General features: G+C 33.8%; 1 long non-coding RNA gene across 2 annotated transcripts; it reads right to left on the bottom strand.

Moving 5' to 3' along the window:
* Positions 1 to 1,161: 1,161 nt before the first annotated feature.
* On the bottom strand, positions 1,162 to 22,779 carry LOC141583631 (uncharacterized). 2 transcript variants are annotated; one of them, XR_012516340.1, is made up of 3 exons: positions 18,726 to 22,779; positions 15,815 to 15,898; positions 1,162 to 13,251 (listed from the first exon to the last, which is right to left on the bottom strand). It is a non-coding gene; the product is annotated as an uncharacterized LOC141583631 (long non-coding RNA). The 2 variants fall into 2 exon arrangements; XR_012516341.1 differs by lacking the exon at positions 1,162 to 13,251 and having other exon boundaries at positions 14,116 to 15,898; positions 18,726 to 18,795; positions 19,510 to 22,779.
* Between the last annotated feature and the right edge of the window lie 3,493 nt (positions 22,780 to 26,272).

Below are 26,272 nucleotides of genomic sequence, written 5' to 3' on the forward strand. Positions count from 1 at the left end.
GGTCAATTTGAAGATCATGTGGGTTGGGAGATACTGTCGTGGCCATCTTTGAAAACAAAATCTGCCACAGACTACAATGATAAGATTGACAACTATACCCATCAATATAGATGAATCTCTCAAACATTCTGTTAAATTAATGAAGCTAGATAAAAAAGTGTGTATGTTGAATAAATAATTTATATACAAAGTATTGAAATCTGACAACACCTATTTATTTTTTTATGTATCAGTGTGGTTATTAACTATTGGCATAGTAATTGAAAGAGAACAAAAAAATTATTTCTAATATATTCTTTGTTATTTTTCTTATATGAGTGCCAGTGACAAGGTGTGTTTAGCATGTGACAATCATCAATTGTTCAGTTATGATACAATCTTTTTCCATATATATATATCTCAAAAATGTTAAAAAGAAAAATTCTTTCAATGTATTTATATTCAGTGTGTATAGTTTTATTAGTATTGTGAGATCTTTTCTAAGTTTTTCCTTTTTCTTCACTCATTGCTTTGTAGTCTTTATTTCTTCAATCACACATCTACACTAAACTATTGCAAAGATGCATGCTACTGTGTTACACGTAATACTTGGGGAAAAAAATGCTGATGTAGCCCCTTATTATTTACCTAACACAAAATAATTGATTTCCAAAGGTAAAATTAGTCTCACTGCTATATGCTTCTAGTTGTTAAAAAAATTAAAAGTTACTAACTGGGTGCAGTGGTGCATGCCTGTAATCTCAGGACTTTGGGAGGCCGAGGTGGGCAGATCACAAGGTCAGGAGTTCAATACCAGCTTAACTAATATCATGAAAACCTGTCTCTACCAAAAAAGAAAAAATACAAAAATTAGCGAGGCATGGTGGCACATGTCTGTAATCTCAGCTACTCAGGAGGCTGATGCAGGAGACGTGCTTGAACTCGGGAGGTGGAGGATTCAGTGAGCCGAGATCGTGCCACTGCACTCCAGCCAGGGTGACAAAGCAAGACTCTGTCTCAAAAAAAAAAAAAAAAAAAAAAATTAAAAGTTATTGAAAAAGACATGAAAAATTATAATACATGAATATATGAAGAAACCATTTTATTTTAATGGTATTTATAAACATTCAAAAATGGTAATTTTTCCCAAGACATTTAGAAACTGCTGATTTTTTTCCTTATAAATATTATTTTCTCACACCTACTTCTAATCTTTTGATAAATCTTTTCCGTTTTTGCTTTAATACGTATCCAGAATCCAACCATTCTCTGCTGCCTTCTCTACTGTTACTCTGTCTTGAGCCACTGTTATCTTCCACTTAGTTTTAAATAGTAACTTCTAAGGATCCTTACTTTGTCCTTACCACCTGCATTCTAATTCACAGTATGGCACTCTGAGCGATGTTCTTAAATCTATCACATCATGCAATCCATTCTCCCATGGCTTTGATGTCACTCAGAGTAAAAGTCAAAATTCTCAACAAAACCAACAATTCCCTACAATTCCTCACCTGCTCTCCCAACTTGTTCTCTTTGCTTTAGCTAGCTAGCTTTCTTGCTTTTATAAAATACATTAGCCAAGCTCTCACCTTGGCTCATTGTATTTGCATTTCTCTTTACATATACTTCTTGTTTTTATTTATATTTATATATCTGTATTCTGTTGAAGTAAGCCCATTTATTAGCAAAAGATGTTACACACTTTATTTTCAAAAATACCCGGTGTTTGGAAAAAACTCCCAAATTGTGTTTTTCCTCTACTCTCATACCACCGCCACTACCATCATCAAACAAAAGACTTCCATGACCAAACGTGGGGATTTTTCCCCACATACTAACCAGTGGACACCAGCTGGGATTCTCCAATTAAATTCCACACTTCTTTTCCTCAGATCTTTGAATGACCTGTTTGTTCTCTCTCTTCTTTCTGGTATCTGCTCAAATTTCCCCTTTCATTGAAGCTCTCCTTTCGACACTCTACTATTTCAAGCCTTTTCCAGTCCCTGTTATGTCATTGCTATTTGTTCAACCATTTCCTGCTTATTTTTTTGCAAAGCACAAATCTTTTCACGTTTATTTTTTATGCATGTTTCTGTATTGCACATCTCCTCTACCCCATTTCACCCTTAACAGTGAATCCTAGTTCCATAAAAACAAGATGTTTTAACCGTGTGTGCATGTCTGAGTGTGTGTGCATGAACAGGCACCTCAGATCTTTTGACCTTTCTGTATTCTCTTTCTGAAACAACTTTTTCTACTCACCGTTTTTTGTCTCTTTTTCAACTTTGATGTTTCATATGTAAGCTTAAATGTCATCTTTCCAGATAATGTTTTCTTGAGTCATTCTATAAAAAGTAGTTAGGCATTCTACCTTTTATTTACTATCATGTTTTTCTGTTTATTTCTTACACAAATATTTAATATTATATAGTTACCCTGTTCAAAAATTGAATTTATTGAATGGATTGTCTTTCGAATCGGAATGTAATCTCTGTGAGAAGAACCTTATTAGAAATTGAGTGTGTGAATACGATATGTTGAATAGATGTTTTAACAGTTCCTCTTTATAGATAAATCTTCTATCTGCTTTTCGAGTATACTTAACATCAGTAAAGATAACTGAAAAATGGGGTTTTGTAAGAATTTTCTTTCCCAACATATGAAACTTCCTTTTTACTTCTACTTTGGGGAGAAAACTATTTTTTTTTTTTTCAGGTTGACCTATTTCTTTCGTAGAAACAATAAATCCTACTTCACCCACAGGTCCAATGATGAGCCTGCTAAATCCTGTAGTAATCTTCAAGTCAATTAAGTACAAAAATCTCTTCGGCTTCAAGATTGGAGTATGGCTGACTCTGAGACAGAGAGATGAAAGGGAGGTTTGTTGGGAGCTTAGGGATAAGAAGTTTTCTGTTTTCTAAAATAAAGCCACCATGAAGATGCATCTCACCCCCATGAATTTGTGTTCTGTGATTGTGAAACTTTGACCTTCATTTTTACATTGTTGTTATGAAGGAGACCACTTTAGGAATGAACACAGAAGAATTCATAGTTAGGGAAAGGTGTAGCCCAGACCTACTAGATATAACTGGTTTGAATCTAGTGACCTCTGGACTTTTAGTTGTGTGAGCAAATACACTTGTTTATTTTATCCATTATATTGGCTTTTCTCTACTTGTAGCCAAAAGCAGCATAACCAAAATTCAGTTTTCGTTCTCATATTTAACACCACTTTCTGCTATTGTACTCAACTGGAAGATTCTTTTGTTGCTTAGGGCTCATATTGATTTGCATGTCACCATAGCTATTTGGGGAGGCATTTTATGGCAGAGACCTTGTGCCTATTACCTTCATATTGCTTTGAATACACATAATATTTCTTAGTGAACCTCCCAACATGAGACCCTAGTTCCTGTCATTATGACTGCTATTGATTAGTTTAGTGTCTTCCAGGAGCTAAAATCAATTAGAAGTCAAAGGTAATGCTATTTTGTTCTTTATTCCACAGACTATTCACTGACGGGAGTTTCTTTCAGGTAGTAAGAGACCAGTTTTAGAGTTTGTCTGCCTCTTTCAAAGTTGTATAATCTTTCATCAGTAAATATTGATTCATTTTCAGTCAGATTGAAAATGTTTTAGAGAGTAACTCTCAGTAAAACTAACCAGTTTATAAGTCAGTAAAAGCTAAACATTCTTGACAGTACACTCTACATCCAAATGTGTTGGAACTGTTCTCTCATTATACTGTATTATCTTTTTAAGCATACAGCGAATATAGTAGTTTTCCCTTTTTTAATACAGTAGTAGATACAAAAGTATGTAATAATTTTGCTATGATGTAATAGTATATTCAATTTATTGAAAAGCAGGTAAAACTTGCAAACATATGGCATAATATTTTCCTTTATTTCCTTCTGGTTTAGAGTATCAAAAAATCTTATTCTACAGATAAATGAAAATAGGTTTGAAAATACCATGATTATTTTATTTATGAGAAACAATTTTTCCTGTTTACATTTTGGAAGAGAATTTATCTAAAATCAAATGACCACTTAAAAAGAATAATTAAGATAATTAATACAGGATATTTCTATACTTTAAGATGTTACATAAGAACTTGAAGTTTAGGTGAACATAAATATCTTATTCAAAATATTAAAATGTTTTCCATTTGATTTCTTTTTTTACTGCTTAATAAACCATGTACCAGAACCTCTCAGAAGAATTTGTTACCTTATCTTCTACCAAATATACTCCTAATTAAATCAATGATTTTTTCTGTTTCACACTGATTGGATACTCTTTAATAAGATATGAATTATACTGTTATCTTTCAAAATCTTTTTAAAAATATTGTATTATATTACAATAATGCCATGTGTAAAAATATTGCTGTGTCTTACTATATTATTACTTTGGCTTATTTTGAATGCATTAGCACTTCTTTCATTATTGTGCATATAGGTTTCTATTACAAGAACTTAACTTCATATGTAAGTAAAAGTAGAAAAATACACTTTTTATATGTATAAAATTTCAAAATTTTAGTTTGTATTCTTAATTCTGATACAAAATAAATATTAAATCCCATGCTTAAAACTATTCCCGTAAATTTCCAAGTCCACTTGTCTTTAGAAGTATTTCTAAACAATTAGAAACATTACCAATCATCCTGTATAAAATCGCTATACTGAAACCTGATAAGAACATCTCAAAACAATAATATTGTAGACAATCTCCCCTATGGGTGGAGATACAAATATTTCAAAGAAGACATTAGCAGAGTGAATCCAATCATATGCAAAAAAAATTAGCAGAAACAGTTGTGTTAGAAATGAAACAGACATTTTATGTCTGAAAATTAATCAGTGTAATGCACCACAAAAAATTTTGATGATCATCTAGATAATTCAGAAAAGAAATGTAATAACAATTAGCATTAGTTTTTGTCATATTTGCTGAAGATCAGATAGTTGTAGGTGTGAAGCCTTATTTCTGGGTTTTCTGTACCATACAATTGGTCTATGTTTCTGTTTTTGTGCCAGTACCATGTTGCTTTGGTGACTGTAGCCCTGTAGTATAGTTTGAGGTTAGGTAGCATTATGCCTTCAGCTTTTTTCTTTTTGCTTAAGATTCCCTTCTTTATTCACGTTCTTTTTGGTTCCATGTGAATTTTAAAATAGCTTTTTCTAGTTTTGGGAAGAATGTCAATGGTCGTCTAATAGGCCTAACATTGAATGCATTGAATGTATAAATTGTTTTGGATAGTATGGCCATTTTAACAATATTGCTATAAATTTCCCTCTTGACACGGCTTTAAAGGTGTCCCAGAGATTGTAGTAATTTGTGTCTTTATTCTGATTGGTTTCAAAGAACATCTTTATTTCTGTCTTCATTTTGTTTATCCAGTCAACATTCAGAAGCAAGTCGTTCAGTTTCCAGGTGGTTGTGTGGGTTTGTTTTTTGATCCCGAGTTCTAGTCTGAAGGCACTGTGGTCTGATAGACTGTTTGTTATGATTTCTGTTCTTTCGCATTTTGCTGAGGAGTGATTTGCTTCCAATGATGTGGTCAATTTTAGAGTAAGTGCAATGAGGTGCTGAGAAAAATGCATATTCTGTGGATTTGGGGTGGAGCATTCTGTATGTCTATTAGATCCACTTGGTCCAGCTCTGCATTCAATTCCTGGATATCCTTGTTAATTTTCTGTCTCATTGATCTGTCTAATATTGATAGTGGAGTATTGATGTCTCCTACTATTATTGTGTGGGAGTCTAAATCTCATTTTAGGTCGTTAAGAACTTGTTTTATGTATCTAGGTGCTCCTGTGTTGGGGGCATATATATTTAGGATAGTTAGCTCTTCCTGTTGGATTGATCCTTTTACCATTATGTAATGTCCTTCTTCGTCTCTTTTGATCTTTGTTGGTTTGAAGTCCATTTTATCAGAGACTGGGATTATAACCCCTGCTTTTTTTTTGTTCTCCATTTGCTTGGTAAATCTTCTTCCATACCTTTATTTTGAGTCTATGTGTCTTTGTATGTGAGATGGGTTTATTGAATACAGCACACTGATGGGTTCTGGCTTTTTATCCAGTTTGCCAGGCTGTGTCTTTTGATTGGGGCATTTAGGCCATTTACATTCAATGTTAATATTGTTATGTGTGCATTTGATCCTGCCATTTTGTTACTGGCTGGTTTTCTTTCTCATTAGTTGACTCATTTTCTTCATTGCATTTTTGGTCTTTGCCAACTGTTTGCTTTTGCAGTGACTGGTACTTGTTCCTTTCCATAGTGTTTCTTTCAGGAGCTCTTGTAGGGCAGGTCTGGTGGTGACAAAATCTCAAAATAATTGCTTGTCTGTAAAGGATTTTATTTCTCCTTCACTTATGAAGCTTAGTTTGGCTGGACATGAGATTCTGGGTTGAAAGTTCTTTTCTTTAAGGGTCTTGAATATTGGCCCTAACTCTCTTCTGGCTTGTAGAGTTTCTGCCAAGAGATCTGCTGTGAGTCTGATTGGCTTTCCTCTGTGGGTGACCTGACCTTTCTCTCTGGCTGCCCTTAGCATTTTTTTCCCTCATTTCAACCCCAGTGAATCTGATGATTATGTGCCTTGGGGTTGCTCTTCTTGAGGAGTGTATTTGTGGAGTTCTCTGTATTTCTTGAATTAGAAATTTAGACTGCCTTGCTAGGCTTGGGAAGTTCTCCTGGATAATATCCTGAAGTGTGTTTTCCAGCTTGGATTCATTCTCCCCATTATATTCAGGTACACCAATCAAACGTAGATTTGTTTTTTACACATAATCCCATATTTCTTGGAGGATTTGTTCATTTCTTTTCACTATTTTTTCTCTTGTATTGCCTTCTCTTTTTATTTCATTGAGTTGATCTTCAATCTCTGATATCCTTTTTTCTGCTTGATTGATTCAGCTATTAAAACTTGTGTTTGCTTCGTGTAGTTCTCGTGTTGTGTTCTTCATCTCCATCAATTCGTTTATGTTCTTCTCTAAACTGGTTATTCTAGTTAGCATTTCATCTAACCTTTTTTCACGGTTTTTGGTTTCTTTTCATTGAGTTAGAACGTGTTCCTTTAGCTCTGTAAAGTTTGTTATTATCCACCTTCTGAATTCTGTTTCTGTCAATTCTTCACACTCCTTCTCAGTCAGGTTGTGATCCTGTGTTGTTGAGGAGTTGTGGTCCCTTGAAGGAGAAGAGGTATTCTGGTCTTTGATGGTTTCACCTTTTTTGCACTGGTTTCTTCTCATCTTTGTGGATTTACCTGGCTGTGGTGTCAGAGAGCTGCTTGATGAGGTCGCTTGTCTGCCTGTGTAGGTGCTACTGGATTTCTAGGGACTCATTCAGGTTACTAGGGAAGCTTCCTGTGTTGTTTATTGTTTATGCTGGGTGATTAAGCCTGCCTCTTCCGCTGACCTGTCAGTGCTGCTGGGTTGTCAAGAAGGCCGTCCAGTTGCTACGTAGGCTTCCTGTATTTTTTGTTAAAACATGTAGCCCAGTCCCACCCCTCTAGTGGTGGGTTTTGCCCTTCCTTCACTGGGCTGGATCATTCAGGATTCATCTTAGACTGTGGCACTGGCTACGAAACCCACTAGAGTCAGAGCTTCAGCCCTCTGGGGTTTGTGGGAGAGATTAGGGACCCACCCAGCCGTACCCAGCTGTCTCCCCTTTTCAGGTTTCTCTCTCTCTGGTCATGGCGTAGGGGTCACCCAGCTGCTCCCACTTACAGCTCCCTCTCTCTCTGGTTGGGGGGAGGGGGTGATAGCTCAGTCTGCAGACTCTTATTCAACTCCTTACTTGTAATTCCCAGCGCTTGACTGGCAAAGATCCCCTGTTCTATGTATTGCTGAGGCTTTGTGGGGAGCACTGTATCTGGACCAGAGTGCCAGAGGTGGAGCCTCTGAATTGCCAGTCAGATGCACTTTCTGGGTGAAACAGCACCCCTCCCCACCTCGGTCTGCCCTGAGTGACCTTTGCTCACCCTCGGACCAGACCCATTGAAATGCACCTAGTACCTCGGTTAGATCTAGGAGATCTCTGGATTTCTGCATCTGTTTCACTGTGTGTTGTGTGCTGGAGTTGTGTCTAATCCGCCATCTTGTATCCTCAGGACCCATGGATAAGCTTTTAGATGTGCCACTGGATTAAGTTTGCCAGTATTTTGTTGAGGATTTTTACATCAATGTTCATCGAGGACATTGGCCTCAAGTTTTCTTTTTTTGATGTGTCTCTTCCAGATTTTACTATCAGGATGATGCTGGCCCTATAGAATGAGTTAGGGAGAAGTCCCTCCTCTGTAGTTTTTTGGAATAGTTTCAGGAATAATAATAACAGCTTTCATTGTACATCTGTTGAATTTGGCTTTGCGTTTGTCGGCTCCTGGGCTTATTTTGGTTGGTAGACTATTCGTTACTACCTCAATTTCAGAGCTCATTATTGGTCTGTTCAGGGCTTCAATTTCTTCCTGGTTTAGTCTTGGAAGGGTGTCTTTGTCTAGGAATTTATTATTTCTTCTAGATTTTCCAGTTTATATCCATAAAAGTGTTCAAACTGTTCTCTGATGGTTGTTTTTATTTCTGTGGGGTCAGTGGTAATATCCCCCTTGTCATTTCTGATTGTGCTTATTTGAATTTTCTCTTTACTTCTTTGTCAGTATAACTAGTTGTCTATTTTATCAATTAAAAAAAAAACAGATCCTTAATTCATTGACATTTGAATGGTGTGTGTCTATGTGTGTGTATGTCACCTTCAGTTCATCCTGATTTTGGTTATTTCTTGTCTTCTGCTAGCTTTGAGGTTGGTTTGCTCTTTGTTCTCTAGTTCTCTTAGTTGTGGTTTGTTAGACTGTTAAATTGAGATCTTTCTAAATTTCTGATATGGACATGTAGTGCTAATAATTTCCCTCTTAATGCTACCTTAGCTGTGTCCTGGAGATTCTGGTATGTTGTATCTTTATTCTTATTTTCAAAGAACTTCTTGATTTCTGTCTTAATTTTATTATTTACCCAAAAGTCATTCAGAAGCAGGTTATTCAGTTTTCATATAATTGTATGGTTTTAAGTGAATTTCTTATTCTCCATTTCTAATTTGATTGTGCTGCAGTGTGAGAGACTGCTTGTTATAACTTCAGTTCTTTTGCATTTGCTGAGGAGTGTTTTACTCCCAACTATGTGATCAATTTTAGAGTATGTGCTATTTGTCAATGGGAATGTGTATTTCGTTGCTTTTGGGTGGAGAGAGTTCTGTAGATATGTATCAGATCCTTTTGATCCACTGTTGAGTTCAGGTGCTAAATATCTTTGTCAATTTTCTGTTTTTGTGATCTGTTTGATATTGTTAGTGGGGTGTTGAAGTCTTCCTATATTATTGTGTGGGAGTCTAAGTCTCTTTGAAGGTCTCTAAGAACTTGATTTATGAATCTGGTTGCTCCTGTGTTGGATGAGTATATATTTATGAAAGTTACGTTACATTCTTGAATTGAAACCTTCACCATTATCTGATGGCCCTTTTTGTCTCTTTTTAAAATCCTTTTTTTGGTTTAAAGTCAATTTTGTCTGAAATTAGCATTGTGACTCACACTTTCTTCTGTTTTCCATTTGCTTGGTAGATTTTTCTCTATTCTTTTATTTTGAGTCTATGTGTGTCATTGCATGTGACATGACCCTCTTGTAGACAGCATACCAGTGGATTTTGATTCTTTATCCAGCTTGCCACGCTGTGTCTTTTCACTGGGGCTTTTAGCCCATTTAAATTTAAGGTTAGCACTGATATGGTCATCGTGATGTTAGGTGGTTATTTTGCATACTTGTGTTAACTGGTGGCTTTACAATGTCACTGGACTGTGTACTTTAGTGTGTTTTTGTAGTGGCTGGTAACAGTCTTTCCTTTCCATATTTAGTGATTCCTTCAGGAGCTTTTGTAAGGCAGGCGTGATAGTAACAAGTTACCTCAGCATTTGCTTGTCTGAAAAGCATCTTATTCCTGCTTCACTTTTGTAGCTTAGCTTGGCAAGATATGAAATTATAAGTTGAAATTTATTTTCTCTAATGATGTTGAATATGGGACCCCAATCTCTTCTGGCCTGTAGAATGTCAGCTGAGAGGTCCACTGTTAGTCTGATGGGCTCTCTTTTGTAGTTGACCTGGCCTATTTCTCTAGTTGCCTTTACTATTTTTTGTTTTATTTTGACCTTGGAGAATCTCATGGTGATATGTCTTGGAGATGATCTTCTTGTGGAGTTTCTTACTGGGGCTTTCTGCATTTTCTGAATTTGAATGTTGGCCTCTATATTTAGGTTGGGTAAGTCCTCATGAATCACATTCTGAAATATGTTTTCCAAGTTGATTCCTTTCTTCCCATCTCTTTCAGGTACATGCACCAGTTGTAGATTTTGTCTCTTTATCTAATCCCATGTTTCTAAGAGGTTTTGTTAATTCCTTTTTATTCTTTTTTTCTCAATTCTGGTCTGCCTATTTTATTTTAGAAAGACAGTCTTCAAGCTCTGTAGTGCTGGGATAACTGGCTAGCCATATGCAGAAGACTAAAATTCTGCTTCTACCTTACACCATATACAAAAATCAACTCAAGATAGATTAAAAACTTAAATATAAATCCAAAACCTAGAAAACCCTTGAAGGAAACTTACATAATATCATTCAGGAAATAGACATGGACAAAAATTTCATGATGAGGGTGCTAAAAGCAATTGCAACAAAAGCAAAAAATGTACAACTGCCACTTATGAATGAGAACATGCAGTGCTTGGTTTTCTGCTCTTTTGTTAGTTTGCTGAGAATGATTGTTTCCAGCTTCATCCATGTCCATGCAAAGGACATGAAATCATCCTTTTTTATGGCTTCATAGTACTCCATGATGTATATGTGCCACATTTTCTTGATCCAGTCTATCATTGATGGGCATTTGGGTTGGTTCCATGTTTTTGCTAAACAGTGCTGCGATAAATACATATGTACGTGTTTCTTAATAATATAATGATTTATAATCCTTTGGGTATATACCCAGTAATGGGATTGCTGGGTCAAATTGTATTTCCAGTTCTAGTTCCTTGAGGAGTTGCCACACTGTCTTCCACATGGTTAAACTAATTTACACTCCCACCAACAATGTAAAAGCATTCATATTACTCCACATCCTCTCCAGCATCTGTTGTCTCCTGTCTTTTTAATGATCACCATTCTAAGTGGTTTGAGATGTTATTTCTTTGTGGGTTTGATTTGCATTTCTTTAATAACCAGTAATAATGAGCTTTTTTCATATGTTTTTTTGCTGCATAAATATCACCATACAGATGTGTCTGTTCTTATCCTTCACCCACTTTCTGATGGGGTTTATTTTTCTTGTAAATTTATTTAAGTTCTTTGTAGATTCTGAATATTAGCCCTTTTTCAGATGGTAGATTGCAAAAATTTTCTCCCATTCTGTAGGTGGTCTGTTCCCTCTGATGATAGTTTCTTTTGCTGTGCAGAAGTTCTTTTAAATTTAATTAGATCCCATTTGTCTATTTTGGCTTTTGTTGTCATTTCTTTTGGTGTTTTAGTCATAAAGTCTTTGCTCATACCTATGCCCTGAAGGGTATTGCCTAGGTTTTCTTCTGGAGTTTTTATGGTGTTAGGTCTTACGTTTAACTCTTTAAGCCATCTTGAGTTAATTTTTGTATAAGGTGTAGGAAAGGAACCCAGTTTCAGCTTTCTGCATGTGGCTAGCCAGTTTTAAAGGGACAAAATTTTTTTAAGACAATCTTGAATCATAACAGCAAAGCTAAAGAATGTCTCTTTCCAGTTATCTAGGCTTATTATAAAGATAAATCAAACAATGAGGTATTGGCAAAAATATGAAGAATTAGACAAATAAAATAGGATACAGCTTTCAGAAACAGACACATTCATATATGGTGCCTTGATATGTGACAAAGACGACATCACAATGTAGTCAAGAAATAATTATCTTTTCAATAATGTCCTTTTCTAATGGATTTTCATGTAAAGAAAAATAAATTTTAGCTCTTGCTTCAAAACCTACAAATATCATTGATACACAATGGATTGTATTTCTAAATGTAAACAACTAAGCCATACCTTTCTAAAAAAAAAGAAAATCAAAACACAGCTTTAAGAACTTGAAGTGGACAGATATTTTCTACAACAAACACAAAATCTAACCATAAAGGAACACTATAAAATTGACTACAATGAAATCAAGTATTTCAATTTATCAAAATGCCCAATTAATAGCATGTAAATACATGGCACAGGATGAGAAAAGGGTTTACTGTAGAATTTTCTAACAGATTTCAAAATATTACATAAATATCTAACATATATAAATAAAATCAAAATAGCTACAAATTCGTAAGTTAAAAGCAGCCAACCAACCAAGCGAACAACCAACCGTACAAAAAAGATGAAAGATTTGGTTAGATACTTTACAAAAAGGTTTTTAGGAGTTTTTAGAAAGTCAGTTGAGAGCGTTTGAACAGAGCGAATGGATGAATAAAAACCTGCTTTTAAATGAGGAGGAAAGGACAGAACCTCAAGAAATGGTGGAAGCATTGTCCTTAGAGGAGAGGAAGAAGACGATCTTGGTTTCAAGAGGAAAAAGAGGATCTGGGTTGTAAGAGAAAGGAAGGGAAGGAGAAGATGGAGCTATGATTGATTCTAAGATTGATATTTATGTGATGATCAGAAAGTTCTCTTTTAAGAGCTTCTCTTTTCAAAAAGGATGATGTCTTCTGATGAAAATAGAGAATCAGAATGTCTGAAACATGGCAGTTTTAAAAGAGTGAAGATCAACACTGGAAACCCAAGAGTGTATTAAACAGAGACAATTCATAGATACCAAAAAATGCTTAAGGTCTATTTGTAGTTTGTAGTCTTGAATTGATGTATACATTATAGAATCAATTTATTTTATTTTGTAACTCAGATTTTGATGGAGGTCTTAATCCTCTCCTACTATTCTACTTGTTCCCAATCTGTGTATCATGTCTTTTTTCTTTTATATTTTTCTTCCCAATTTGCTCTGAATCTGTCATCAGTATTGATTTTGGCTAACAGAAAACACTTAAATGTCTTCTAGTGGCTTACAAAATTAATTTTCCTTATACAACAAAAGGTCTCAAGATAGAGTTCTTTCAGCAGTGCGATAATATTAAGGCTCTAGAAGGTGGTATATGCAAATATTTTGTTTTTTCTTTCATGATTATAAGATGAATTCTGCAGTCACATTGTCTTCTTACCAAATCTGAAGCAAGAAGGAAAAGACAGAAATAGAGATTTCCTATTATTAAACAAACAAAGAAAAACTTCCCAGAAGTGCCTTTTCCTACTTTCATCTTGATTCTGTTTTGCCCCCAACTATGAGATTTTGTTATTAACAAATTGAGAAGAATGTTTACTAGGTAACTAACTGAAGTATTGGCTACCATACACCCTTCAGTAACACTTGCGCAATGTCTTCAAGTTTCTCGCCCTCTCTCACTTTGTTGCACACGTGTAAAAGCTCCAAAGCTGGATATTTGTGACAAAATAAGAAGGTTATAATCAGAAGTAGAATTTTTACCTATAACATTTATAAATAAGGAGAAATGACAATTCACAAGATTTGTTTAAGAGAGCTATTAAGTGAAGTAAAGTAGAATAAAAGGTCATTGGTTATGAGGTCAAGGAAGTAAACATTAAAAAGCAAAATGATTACTAGATGGCTCAGAACAAACACAGTTTAAATCAACGTTTGATTTTGTTTGTAAAAATAATCATTGCACATTTTAAAATTTAAAATATTTAAAAAGAGAAGATATAAAGAAGATTCATTTACTTCCAATTATTTTTATTTCTAAGTCATTTATCTACTATTCTAGGCACATGCAAAGTATGTCCTAAAACTCCTCAAGCTGCACACGGACTAGGAGATATATATCATAAAGATATATATCATATATTTTAAAACTTTGAAAACTTATCAATTTGTCCTTCTTTTACAAGAAGAACAAAAGAAGGACAAATTGATAAGTTTTCAAAGTTTTAAAATCAAGAAAGTTTGTTATATATTCTTTTTCTATCAGATTTAATTCAATATAAAATAATGATAAACCCTGAATATGTGTAGGAAAATCTAATGAACATATTACTATATCTTGTAACAACTATTTGAGTTGTTTACAATGCTTTTATTTATGTACGCATGTTTATCTTTGATTCACAAATAATTGTATCTATTTATGGTGCACAACATGATGCTTCAATATATGTATACTTTGTGGGAAGGCTAGATCAATCTAATTAACATATGCCTTACTTTACATACTTTTTAGCAAATAGATTGAATCATTTCAAACTTGAAGAAGATATGTCGAGTAACATGCCAAACATGCATGTGTCATTTCACCAAACATATGATCACCATGACCTCTCTTTAGCAGTAACCACTATCCCCAATTTTGCATTTATCATCTCCCTACATGTATTTATCATGATTTTATGTAAATAAATACTTTCAAAGTATTCAGTTATATTTTATACTACCATAATATAATGAATATATTTATCTTCAGCTTATCACTTTTTTCATGTGAGATTTATCCATACTAATAGTGAAAAGTTAAGTTCTTTGTGTGGTAGGGTGTAATATATTTGCTGCTTCTCCAGATGATGAATTATTCCTGTCCTATGGATGTTACAAGTAGTGATTAAAGCTGTTTTGAGCAATGAAAGGTGGAGAAAGGAATGCATGTCAATGCTCCATCTTTGTAATTTCTTCCTGTCTTCCTTGAAAGGCACGAACTCTGTGGAGGAGTTTCTCTTTTATTTCCAGAGTGTAAAGGTAGGAGAACAGATCAGAGACTAACCTAGGGTGTAGTATAAGAGAGGGATACATTTTGTCATTGAAAGTAGTAAGGGCCATATGTTATCACAGGGTAATGTAGCTCAGGCTGACTGATATTATTTAGTTTCATTGTTGTTGACTATTTTATTAAATACACGAAAAATTTTAATTCACTTTTGTAGATTATTATGAACTATGCCCTTCACCAATTCGTATGTTGAAACCCTAGCCTCCAATGTGACTGCTTGCAGATAGAATTTTTAAAAGAAAATTAAAATTAAATGAGGTTATAAGAGCAAGATCATAATCCAATAAAACCAATGTCTTATAAGAAAAAGAAGAGATACCAGGTATGCATATGCACAGAGAAAGGCCGTTCAAGGACACAAGAGAATGGAGCTGTCTGCAATCCACAAAAAAAGACCTTAGGAGACACCAGACCTGCCACAATGTTGATCTTGAACCTTCAACATTCAAAATTGTGAAAAAATACATTTCTATTGATCAAACCACCAGTTTGTGGTATTTTATTTTGACAACCTACCAAACTAATAGACAAATGGACAATAACTTTTTGAGTTGTTTTCTAGTATGAAAACTGGTATGATAAACATACTTGTTCATATATTTTTTTGTGCAGAAATTTGAGAACTTCTTCATATAAGCTAGAAATGAAAACATTGAATGAATATAAGCTGCTTATTCAATGTAGATGTTGATAACTAGCTTTGTTGATTTAGAGTCTTATCAACTTACATGAGAATTCCCATGTTTCACACCATTGCCACTATTTGTGCTGGGGTTAGCTCTTCAAAAACGTGAAGTCACTTGTTGATTTTAGTTACACCGATTCAGACAGCAGATGTGACAAACATTATTGTATCTTTATTAACACATGTATAATGAACATTTCTGGTAGATACTTTATGTGGAAGATATTAACATACTCTTATTGTCAAACTGAATATGAGGAAACAATTACCTGATGGAGTTTGCACAGCTCTCAGATTAACTAATTTCTTGAAATGAAGTCAACCCTGAGCATTTTGTGCTTTCATGCCAAAATCTGTTGAAGATATAAAAGAGATTGATGCTAGATATTTATAATTGTGTAGCCAATAAAAAATTAACTCTTGGTCATCAGTAAAATTATATTTTCTTATGAATGCTAGATTTCTGCTTATCAGGCAAATGTACATTATTCAGGAACATTAAGTGAAAAGTGAATTTTGATTTGCATTTTACAAATGTAAGTATAAAATTTAATTCACACATTTTTAGTAACAACATAGTTTGTGGCAGATTTTCCATCACAGAAATAAAGAAAATTCAGAAAAATATTGTGGTTGCTTTCTGAATATAAAATACTTGAATCCCATGTAACTAATGTATGCTTTCTAAAATTATCATAGTTCTAAATAATTTAGAGAATTGGCCCCATTTAACATCTACAAATTAAAAAGTAGCAGTAAAATTTAAATTACTGGTGGAATGTGTCCAGATTCTTGGCATTTTGAACAAATAATTGGACAAAACACAAAAACAAAGAAATAAAAGAAAAGCACAGATTTGGTGAAATTAAAGTACACTCGAGAAAGTGGGAGCAGGCTCCAGCAAGGGCGTTTCAAGAGGCTGGCTACAGAATTTTCTGAAGTTGAAATACCCTAGAGGTTTCTCACTGGTTACTTGCTGTATGCCCTATGTAAATGAAGAGGCTAAAGTGAAGTTACAAAGTTATTTACTTGGTGTACACCCTATGCAAATAAAGAAGGTGAAGTGAGGTTATCACATTATTTACTTTGTGTACACCCTAGGCAAATGAGGAGGATGTCTTCGTCATAGCTGAAGTATGTTGCAAGGTTATTTACTTGGCCTTAGAAAGTTGGGTATTTTTCCATTTGATTTAGTTCTAGGAAGTCTTTAAGTTCCCTGCCCCAAGATCCTATTCTCCTGCCTCAACCTGAACTAATTCAACACGAGAGTACAAATCTCAAGTCAAAGTTAACCCTTCAGTCTCACATCTGACAATAATTTATGGTGATTACTAAACCTATGGAAATATAGAAATACTACTGGACGGCCGGGCGCGGTGGCTCAAGCCTGTAATCCCAGCACTTTGGGAGGCCGAGGCGGGTGGATCACGAGGTCAAGAGATCGAGACCATCCTGGTCAACATGGTGAAACCCCGTCTCTACTAAAAATACAAAAAATTAGCTGGGCATGGTGGCACGTGCCTGTAATCCCAGCTACTCAGGAGGCTGAGGCAGGAGAATTGCCTGAACCCAGGAGGCGGAGGTTGCGGTGAGCCGAGATCGTGCCATTGCACTCCAGCCTGGGTAACAAGAGCGAAACTCCTTCTCAAAAAAAAAAAAAAAAAAAAAAAAAGAAAAGAAATACTACTGGACACCTTAACTCTACTATTGCCAACGGGTATTACTTCATCATGTAATAGAATCATGAATAAATTTTTTCAGACCTAGTAAAAGGAATACATTAAGAAACCTGATGAAATTACAATGGAAATGCAAACAGATTAATCCTAACAAAATTCATGCAATAGTGATACAATATAAAGTGCTGTAGTCTCTCATGTGACCAAAAAGAAACATGACTTATAGCCTGTTCATTGATTTAAATTTTAGTAGTCCAATACAGGAGAAAAGAAAATATGTGATTTTTCAAAAGAATGATAAGAGAAATATGACCATTTATGCTAGCTCTATACATAAACATATTTTTGCTATTTTTACTAAAAATATTTGAGATCATGTATGTTTATTACTATTTTGCTTTTGTTGCAAAAAAATTGTAATAATTTCTGTGGTTCAGAAAAACAAAACAAATAAAACATAAGTAGGTTGCTAATGCACAGAAGGCTAGTTGTGCCACTAAGTATATTATCTCCTGATTATTTAACTCAATCGGTCCTGTCTGTCCAATAAAAAATATATTTTCAAAGTATTACAATATTTTGCAAAAACTATTACAGAAAATCATTGGTCTCATGATTACCGTGCACATGAAGTGCAATATAATTGTTAAATTTTGGGGGACATGAAGTATAACCATTGTCTATGCCCTCAAAGCCTTGGTAGTATATTCAGCAAGATGGAAGATATAATCATTTACATAAAAATGTGGCTTAGTTTAAGACAATAGAGTTTAGACTCTAAATATTTCCCTAAGTCTTTTCCAAGGGAATGTGAGTTAAAAACTAGAGTGTTTGATGATCTGGATTTTAGATAAATTTATGTATATTGAAGAAGGAGAATGTAGATAGAGAAATCTTTTATAAAACTTTTAGATTATGCACATGTCTGAGAAGGAACTGTATAGTGAAACTTGCTGAAATAAACAAAATTTAATTTGACTAAAAAAGAAGCAATTACATTTGTGAACAAAATCTTTAAGGTTAAAAATTACAATAAAAGGTTAACACTGATTTTTCTAATTGCTCAGATAAGGAGGATTTAACAAAGGCGATTCAGTCAACAAAAAAACAAATGCCTCCCTCAATTTTGCAAATTAAACCTATTATTAAAATTTAATCAACTAGTCAACCTGAGAAATTCCTTCTTTTGACAGTATTTTAAATTATGTTCAACATTAAGCATATGCTAAAATGTCTAAAAGCTTTTGAAAGTTTCAGAAAGACTATCAAGACTGAGGCTATGGCTAGAGATTTTGATTTAGCAGTGATATAAAGCAGTGATAGCCAGGCACAGTGGCTCATGCCTGTAGTCCCAACACTTTGGAAGGCTGAGGCAGGAAGTCTGCTTGAAGCCAGGAGTTTGAGACTAGCTTAGGCAACAAAGGGAGACCCTGTCTATTAAAAAATAAAACAATATTAGAAGACTAGAGGTAGGTAAAGTCATAGGAAGGGTTAAAATCACCTGTGGAAAAATATGAAGTCTTTGGAGAGATGAGTCTGAAATTGGTTGTAGGTCAGCAATGACTTTTCACCTAAGAGATTCAGTGGCCCAAGAAAGGAACAAAAGAAATTGCAGAAAGGTTTAAATAAATTAAAGATCTCACATATTGCCTAAAACATTTTAAAATCTTTTCAAGTGACGAGAAGAAGAATAGGTTTTGTTTGGAGAATGAGCTTTGATGTAATTTCTTCATCTTTCGGTAATGTCTAAACTTGAGTATAATTATTATGTTTCTTTATAAGTAAGTAAACATCACATAAAATGAACTTTTTCAAAGTCATAGTTAATAATAGAAATTAATTCTTGAGCCTGCTTTCTTGACTGTAGTGTTTTGGCTAAGATTTATTTTATTAAATAGGCCTCTAATTTGTTTTGTTTTCCCCCATAGAATATAACTCCAAGAGGCAGGGTCATGTCTGTTCACTTCAGTATTTTGTCCCCAGTGATGAACGTATGTAGGTATGAAATAGATATATATATATTTTCTGCTTTTTTTAAAAAAAATTGTGCTTTCAGTTGTGGAGTACATGTGCAGATCTTGCAGGATTGTTGCATAGGTACACACATGCCATGGTGGTTTGCTGCCTCCATCCCCCCGGTCACCTGTATCAGGCATTTCTTCCAATGTTATCTCCCAACCTCCTCAGCCACTGCTGTCCCTCCCCTAGCACCCTGTCTCCCAGCAGACCCCAGTGTGTGACGTTCCCCTCCCTATGTTCATGTGTTCTCATTGTTCAACACCCACCTATGAGTGGGAACATGCGGTGTTTGATTTTCCGTTCTTGTGTCAGTTTGCTGAGAATGATGGTTTCCAGATTCATCCACGTCCCTGCAAAGGACATGAACTCATCCTTTTTTTATGGATGCATAGTATTCCATGATGTATATGTGCCACATTTTCTTTGTCAGTCTACCATTGATGGTCATTTGTGTTGATTCCGGGTCTTTGCTATTATAAACAGAGCCACAGTGAACATATACATGTGTATATAAATGGATGGAACTGGGGAAAATAGTTGCACTCATTCTTTAAATGTGGAGGCCTTGGTTGTTACAGGCTATGAATCAATAATGATAATAAAAAATTACCGTCAATGGTCATTGACGGATAAATTGATTAGATCTTGCTTTCCATTATGCTAACACAGCTAATTTGAAACCAACTATCTTACTAGAGGGATTTGGTATGCAGAAACTAAAGTCAGTCACTTTCTCAATTTAGAGGAACTACTAAAAAAGTTTTTCTAACATTTAAAAAAATACTAAATATCCTACTTGTCAATTTTTTACTTAGAGTGGTCATTCTCAACAAAGGGAAGATTTTTGTCATGCTAGATTTTTTGGTCATCACAAGTGAGAGAAACAGACATGATAAGGAAGAACTACTGTTGGCATCCAGTGAGTAGAGGCCATGTGGTTGCTAAGTATTATACAATGTGCAGGACAGGCCCTATAACAAAAAAATGACCCATATTTTTCCTTAACACAAAAGTTGAGAAACTGTTTGGGGGAACTTTTAATTGATGAAACCATAATAAGGTGAAGTTTGGGTAAATAATTGGAAATTTTTAATTTTATTATTTTTAAAAAGTTGATGTGATAAAAAACTTTACATGTTTAGATAAAATTTTAATTTTGTAATACATTTTAAGGTGACATTCAAAGATAAGAGAAATAGAAATGGGCGCTTCAGAATCATAGTATGTAGCTAGGATAGTAGCTTTTTCCATGTCTTTGCTTAACTCAGAGTTGTAACAGTATACAGACCTTTGAGAGAGAGGAACAAGCAATTACAAAATTATTATTTTATAAAGTTCTGGATATTATGTCATTGATTGTATTTTTGGATATCATACAAATAGATATTCAACTGGGAAACAATTGGTTCGTGTACAAGAATATTCACCAAGATGATTGTCATTCCAAAAAATGGAAAAAAATGTGAATACTCAAGCTTACAGCAGTTCTATATTTTTCCCATATTTGTTTGTTACAAAGTTTGATATTCTATTTTTTAGATGAGAGAGAGAGAGAGAGAGAGAGAGAGAGAGAGAGAGAGAGAGGGAGAATAGATAAATGCCTACTGACAGACAGCAAGGCATGATGTTTTGCTGTAGGTTTGTCATGTGAGTATAATTACTGCCATAGCCTTCCACATTTCTTTCTGATGCTCTTTTGGTAGCTCCGAATGCTTCCATAGGAGCAATGCCTACTTAGTCAATGACAGTGTATGAAAAGATTAGGTTATTAAATTAAACGTAGCATCACTCTTTCCCTATTCAGCAAAATATTGAGTTCAGGACATATTAATATAGGCCAAAATACCTTATTTTTAATAATAGAAATATTACTGTAAAAGGGAAGGGCAAGAAGTGACAGTTGGTATATGTGTCTTGATCAAATAATGTTTTCTCAGTGCTGATATTTTAAATTATTTTTTCTCTTTGCTCTTTTGAAAGAGTTGACACCTTAAGATGTAATACTAAAATTCAAAAATGAGTAAAAATATTCTTATTTCTTAGATGAAAACTTAAAGGAAAAACTTTACAATTTCTTGGCTGAAGACATGTTTGGCAGATCAGTTTTAGGAAAGGGAATTAATGCAAGTTGATGATCTGGCAACTAATTCTTTTAACATTACTCATTTCATTTTTACATGTTGAATTAATATACATCTATACTTTTAATCATAACTATATTTGTTTATAGCAGCAGTTTTAATTCTTTTTTTGTCTCTCTGAGAATAGGGTCTTCTATGTTACATGTTCTGTTTAGTTTTTCTAATAAACTTTTCAATGAAGTATAATATAGATTAAGAAAAATATGAAGATAAAGAATAAGTAGCTATATAAATTTTCACATATGTGTAACCATTACCCAGATCAGGAAACAGAAAATTCTAGCATATGAAAGGTGTACCTCTTTATAAGTTTAGAACTTCTTTGTGACTCAGTAATATTTCCTAGTTTGTAGCGTAGACATCTTGCACATCTTATTTTGGATATTTTCCTATATATTTGATAATTTTGATGCTATATTGCCGGACAATTAAAAAATTACATTATTTTGCTATAGTAGTCACAAATAAAATGAGTTTTACAAATTGACATTTTATTTATCACCTTAACTTATCCACCTATAAATTTTATTATTAACGTAGATTCTTTTAGGTTTTTACACATGTGTATCATGTAATCTTTGATAAACAGAAAGAAAGATCCACAGAAAATATTCCAATGAGGCATGAAGAGACAAAATAGTGTAAAATACCAAAGAGCTAAGAGATAATGAGGACAGAGGGATTGTTTAACATAATCGAACTTGGATCTGAACAAGAAGGGAAGAAAATAAAGAAAAAGCTATTTAAAGCCACATTTTAGCAAAAACTACGTCAAATCGAAGACAATAAAATATTCTTAAAAACATTCAGAGAAAAAAGGCAGATCACTGTTTAAAGAAGCAACAATAATAAGATTATATTATTCATCCACACAATAGAACCAGAGACAAAGGAATGGAATTTTCCTTCTGAAATATAATGTGATGACCTAATTTTATAAACAACATCTTAAATGTAAAATTAATGTGTTTTCAAGTGAAATAAAACAGAGAATTGACACTGGAAAGTCCACAGTAAAAAAAAAACACAACTCATTGGCATTCTGCAGGCCTAAGTAAAATGTTAAGATGATAATAAACAAGAGTATTTGATAAATGTACAGGTAAATGATATACACAAATGACTTAGAAAAATATCAATATTGGCTTGGGTGTTAAAATATGTTTAGAATTTAAATATATAGCAAAAATGGCATATAAATTGGAGAAAGGGTTTTAAAGTAATTTAAATTGTTCTAATGTCCTAGTGTTGGTTAGGAAAATATAAAAATAAAAATTTATATCTAATTTTAATGAGTTGTGTGCATAGTATAATCTCTAATATAACAATTATAATAACAACAAAGAATATAAATAATATATCACTAGAAAGGAAATGTTAGAATTAAGCTAACATATAGACAAACAAAAACCTACCTCAATTCAAAAGGAGAGCAATATTTTTTTTTCTAAATAACACAAACAGGAACCATAGTAATACTAAATGGTGTATTGAGATACAAATGTTTCAATAATTACATTAACTGTAAATCTATGAAGAAATAAAAGATAAAATGGAATTATATGCCACTAGAAGCAACAGCAGAAAAATCCACAAGTGTAGTGTAATCATTTCTACTCATCTTTTTTAGTATCTTCATGTTGACTTAACGTATCAAATGTGTTTATTCATATAAGAATTCAGAGGACAAAAAATAGGTTTTTTTAGTATAGGAAAGTATTATCAGTTTTGCGATAGAGCCTCACATTGTAATAAGAAATGAGTTTATATTTCTCATTTACACCAGATAATTTCAGAAAGAAAATCAATCAAATATTGAGGTAAAGAAATATGAATAATTTTTAGATTCATTCTTTAAAACCAGCCACAGGCCTGAGTGATTTTCTCAACCCAATATCTTGTCTAAATTTTGTTCATAGTGTAAAAGTTTATCTTGTCAACACCCCAGGACAGCCAGAGGATACCCAAACTGAGTCTGTCTCTTTCCTCTCAGTACATCAGGAGCTGGAAGAGGAGAAAAGCCTTTTTTAAGGTTGAGGCTGCTTAAAACTGTGAAATTTACTAGGTGCAAGGGAAGACAAAGCAGATCAGTGACTTGATAACGTCTTAAAGAGACAGTTACAAATTCCTGGAGAAATGTTTAGTTAAGAAACACAATGAGAGAAGGTTTAACGGTGACAAGAAATATTCATCACAATGATATAATCAGACTCAAAGGAAATATTATTAATTTCTACAACTGTAATCTCATGACCCATGAGAAGAGAAATGGAAATAACTGCCTTAGCCCCTTTGGACTGCTGTGACAGAACAGCATAAACTGAGTGGTTTACAAACAACAGTAATTTTATGTCTCACAGTTCTATGGGCTGGGAAGTCCAACAGTAAGGTGCTGGCAGACTCGGTGTCTGGTGAGGGCCTACCTGCTGGCTCATAAATGGTCATCTTCTTATTCTGTCTTCACGTGGTAGAAGGGATGACAAAACCCTCCAGAGGATCTTTTATAAGAGCATTAATCCCATTAATGAGGGCTCCACTTTCTTGACTCGATTACCTGCCAAATGTTCCACCTTCTAATAACATTGCATTGAAAGTTAGAATTTCAACACGTGTTTTGAAGGGACACAAACATTCAGTCCATAACAAGATGTACTATAGCAGCTTAACAAAGTTTGTTCTTACCCCTTCCCTTTATCCAAATATACAGATTGCCAGAACCTTGCAGCATATTTAATCAGAATAGTCATGTATATGATGTGTACATGTTCATATCATCAATGCATATCCATATCTGTAAGGTCAAAGTAAAAATCACTTTGGTGGCTAAATATCAAATATATATACTCATACTTAATATCATATTAGGCATTTTGATTTTTTCCCTTGTGTAATTAAAAATGGACTAAGCTAATAAATATTTCTTTGAATCTTTAATTAAATCGTTAGAGTAGTTATCAAAAATATCTTCCTAAAATCAATTGACATGTAGTATGTCATTTTCTTTATCTCTCAGGGTAAGGTAGTTCATGCCACAGTCGTAGTATAACCCATTGGTTTGTGTGCCAAAACCGTCCCTTGTAGGATGAGGCTGCATCTTAACAATTGCTTTATGTATTCACCATGACATAGAAATATATTCATTGAAAATTGCACTCATATTTTTAAAATCTGTATCAGAAAGCATCAGTTATCCTTTTTCACTTGCCAGCTATTGCCCTAAGCAGATCACAAGGTCACCACTAATTTCAAAATTTTATGAACCTAAAGAAGCAGACAGAATACTTGTCAAGAGTCCTAATCATTACAGTATTTCTCCTTGAAAAACTTTGTGTTACTCTCTTTCCTTTTTATTTAGAATCCTGTTACAGTGTGGTTACTAATTACTTTCTGATCTCCCCCCTTTTGATTGTCCAAACACTTTCAAAACTCCTTTGCTTATGTTATCTACTCAGTCTAAAATTCACTTCTCTCATTCTCACCTTTTGAAATACTTTCATTCCTTTCTACTTTCAAATGTTATTTCACTTGATAAGCATTCTTAATTGTTCTGTCTCCTTGCAGTCACAATTAAAGACATCCCTTCATTTGGACATTTCACACCTTGTTAATTATGCATCTCTGTAAAACTTCATTCTGCCTTGAATTGCTAGTCATTTATCTGTTACCTTGTACTGTTTGAATTAGAAACTTAACTGTATTCCACTGTTTATAGTACAATGTTTCCTAGAAAGAAGCTGCATAGTAAATATTAATTGAATAAAATTGAATAGAGACAAAGATTATACTACATACTGTTTTATATGAGGTTGAACCATTTGATATTAATATTTTATTATTTAATTTGACCTACCAAAATGGCTCTTTATGTGGTACAACCTAGTATATATTGATGTTCCTATACCAGGATTAGTGTGTAGTATTTGATACATTTTGCATATTTGCATTTGTATTGAATTTTTAAAATTTAAAAAAGAAGTTGCAGCAGAAAATTTAAAAAATATTTGAACATCCTAAATGAAGAAATTGATCATAATTACTTCATTCCCAAAATGAAAGTTAGAAAAAAATGGTTAGTTGTCATCAAAATTAAATTATTATAAAAATTAATATCTCTAAGTTTAATGGCTAAAATCTATAGAATGAGGAAAACATATTATGCAAATGTATTGTCACTGTCATTAACTCATTAAAATTGGTTATTTGTATTAGAGACATATTTTTAGATTGTATCTGATGGTATCACAGACAAATTACATTTTTTAAAGTTTATAATCTTAGAGATTCTTTTATATCAGAAGTAACATGAATGTTAAAAATAATAAAGTCACTGATATTTTTTTCTTTTAATTTTAATTTTTAGTTCTGGGATACATGTACGGGATGTGCAGGTTTGCTACATAGGTAAAACTGTGCCATGATGGCTACACCTGTCAACCCATCACCTAGGTATTAAGCCCAGGATGAATTAGCTATTTTTTCTAATGTTCTTCTTCCCCCGACCTACTCCGCAGCAGGCCCCAGTGTGTGTTGTTCTCCTCCCTGTGTCTATGTAATCCTGTTCAGCTCTCACTTATAAGTGAGAACATGCAGTGTTTGGTTTTCTGTTCCTGCATTAGTTTGCTAAGGATAATGGCTTCCAGCTACCTCCATGATTCTGCAAACAATATGATCTCATTTCCTTTTATGGCTACATAGTATTCCATGGTATACATGTACAACATTTCCTTTATCTAGTGTATCCTTGATGGGCATTTGGGCTGAATCCATGTCTTTGCTACTGTGAATAGTGCTGCAGTGAACATACACATGCATGTATCTTTTTAATAGAATGATTTATATTCCTTTGGGAATATACCCAGTAATGGAATTGCTAGGTTAAATGTTATTT

Source organism: Saimiri boliviensis, chromosome 2 (genome assembly GCF_048565385.1).
Source record: "Saimiri boliviensis isolate mSaiBol1 chromosome 2, mSaiBol1.pri, whole genome shotgun sequence".
Taxonomy (NCBI): Eukaryota; Metazoa; Chordata; class Mammalia; order Primates; family Cebidae; genus Saimiri; species Saimiri boliviensis.